Genomic DNA, 2501 nt, shown 5'->3' with positions numbered 1-2501 from the left:
CTAAGGCGATTCCATGATGTCATTACAGAACACGGCTGCTGGCATCTCCTAGGAGGCTCAATGATGCTGTCTCGTGATGTCATAATAGAGAAATCAGTTACTTTGACATTTAATTTCAAGGGGTTGAGAAGTGGTTAACTAGAGTAGCAGTCATAAAAATCACAGCTGCTGTGATACATTGTATTACGTACATTGGGTGACACAAGTACACATATGGACAGTGCCACTGACAGCAGTGGGATCAACATACTGTATCACTGGGTTCAAATGCATTGACTTCATGGCAAGATAAAGTATCATCCCCTTATGTATGTCACATGTAAAACGCTGAGAAGTTACTGTGTATGTCAAACAGAATAAATAACACCACCTGCACGGATACAATCAGTCATTTGTCAGCTCCTACTAAGGCCAGGCTCAGTATTTCTCCTTTTTAAACACATTTGAAGCTCTCTCTCTGTGGTCTATGTATCAAGGCAATTTTGGAGCAAAACCCTGCACTTACTGTATTTACTGTATCTAAGCCTTTTGCTCCAAATTGTGCCCCATCTTCCTCAGCTTGTACATTGGGGAGAGTCAGTAGGAGGAGTTGGGGGGGAGTTACATGGTGCACAGATTATAATGAGATGTATCACATTCTGCATCTGTCCCAGCATGCACCATGGGGAGAGTCAGTAGGAGGAGTTGGGGAGGAGTTACATGGTGCACAGATTATAATGAGATGTATCACAGTCTGCGTCTCTGCCCCAGCATGCACCTTGGGGAGAGTCAGTAGGAGGAGTTGGGGGAGTTACATGGTGCACAGATTCTTTTGAGATGTATCACAACTTGCATATCTCTGATACTTTTTTTTTTTAACCTTTTATTTGCCCCCCAAAAATCCTCCATATCTGAAGTGCCATAAGTCTAACATTGACCAGGCCCAAAGCCCAAGCAGTGGCAATAGCAGCTTGTCTGAACAAACACCTGTGCTGTGGGTGGTGGTGGTTGTTGTTGTTGTTGTTGATTTTTGTTTCTGTTTTTTCTAACAGTCGAAAAACAGGGGAGAGCGCGCACGCAGTCCCCCACTACCAGAAATTGTGCAGTCGAGTTTCCCGCATGTGGGGAAATCGCAGAGGTCAGCTAGCTCCAAGTGCAATGAGCAAGCCTCGCCCTGGGAGAGCCGCCTGCAGGATCGTGGCTTTTTTTTTTTTTTTTTTTTTTTTTTAAAGGTTTTTATTTCCACAGAAATAACTGTTACAACATTGGGTATTCCCAAGCATAAACGCAATAAAACATATATATCTTCAAACTCACAAATAACCCCCACCCAATCTTAAAGTTCTGAAATAAACTTTACATTCATCTATCCCAACGTAAATTCTCTTATATCTCTCTAAACATCCGGGTATGCCTTCCACGGTCTAGCTCCCAATACTATTTCATACGCTTTCATCGCCTTTTCCATATCCCTTACTGCCTCTGGCTTATCTCCCGGTTTTACTTTTGCTAACGCCCTTGTTAAAACCCCATGTCCTGTTAAGCTCGCATTATATCGTCTTTTCCTTTCCAATTCCTTTTTCTCCCCTTGTTGTTTCTTTTTACTTTCCTTTTCTCCTGCTGATATTTTCCCTCCTTCACACTCACTCCTGCTTGCTCCACTCACCATCCGTTTTGGTGCCTCTAACCCCCTTGCCTCTTGCTTACTTGATTCACATCCACTGCTACTAACAACTTCTATCCCTCCCACCTTTTCTTATTTCTTTTCTAGTCTTTGCTCTCTACTTCCTCCACTTTCAGACGAGGAGATTTCTCCCCAATCACTCCCACTGCTCCCATCTATTACAGGTGCAATTCCCAGAGATTTTGTCCCTACAACACCTGGGTTTCCCTTAACTTCACTACCCTCATTCTCCCTTTTCACTGGCATACTACTTTCCGGGGTCTCCTCCACCACTGTCACCTCTGCCGAGCTCACCAGGGTCACCTCTGGGGACCTTACCCGCTTTTCTACTTCCTTCTCCTCCCGAATATCCTCCTCCTTACTAATTTCCTCCTCACTAATATCCTCAATTTCACCCAATAAAAACTTCCCCTCTTCTCCTTCGATTGGGACTGCTCTGCCCTCCTTTATCTCCACCAACTGTATATGCTCTTTTTTCAATTCCTCGTATTCCCCTTTTGTAATGTTTTTCCTATGATGCATTAGTTTGTCTAGCCTCTCTATTATTTGCTGTTCTGTACTCCCTACATGTTGTTTTCTAAAAATTCTTGTCCAAAACTTTACCTCCCCTACTGCCTTCTCAAACTCTAGCATTTTCTCCTGTAAAGTACGCTTACTTGGTACTTCTTCTGCCTGTTCCCCACATACCCTCTCAACCTTCTCCCTGGGTCCTCCTCTACTTTCCTCCTCTCTATCTTGGTTACCCTCTTTTCTTTGCTGATTTTTCCGTTTTTGTGATTTCTTTTCTCCTACTTCCATTTCCTCCACCTCCTCTTGGGAAATCTCCCCCTTTCCTTGT

General features: G+C 43.6%; 1 pseudogene; it reads right to left on the bottom strand.

Moving 5' to 3' along the window:
* Positions 1-1039: 1039 nt before the first annotated feature.
* Positions 1040-1175, bottom strand: LOC142474044 (U1 spliceosomal RNA; annotated as a pseudogene).
* Positions 1176-2501: the final 1326 nt, after the last annotated feature.

Source organism: Ascaphus truei (genome assembly GCF_040206685.1).
Source record: "Ascaphus truei isolate aAscTru1 chromosome 13 unlocalized genomic scaffold, aAscTru1.hap1 SUPER_13_unloc_3, whole genome shotgun sequence".
Lineage (NCBI taxonomy): Eukaryota > Metazoa > Chordata > Amphibia > Anura > Ascaphidae > Ascaphus > Ascaphus truei.
This window is presented reverse-complemented; position numbering and strand designations above follow the sequence as displayed.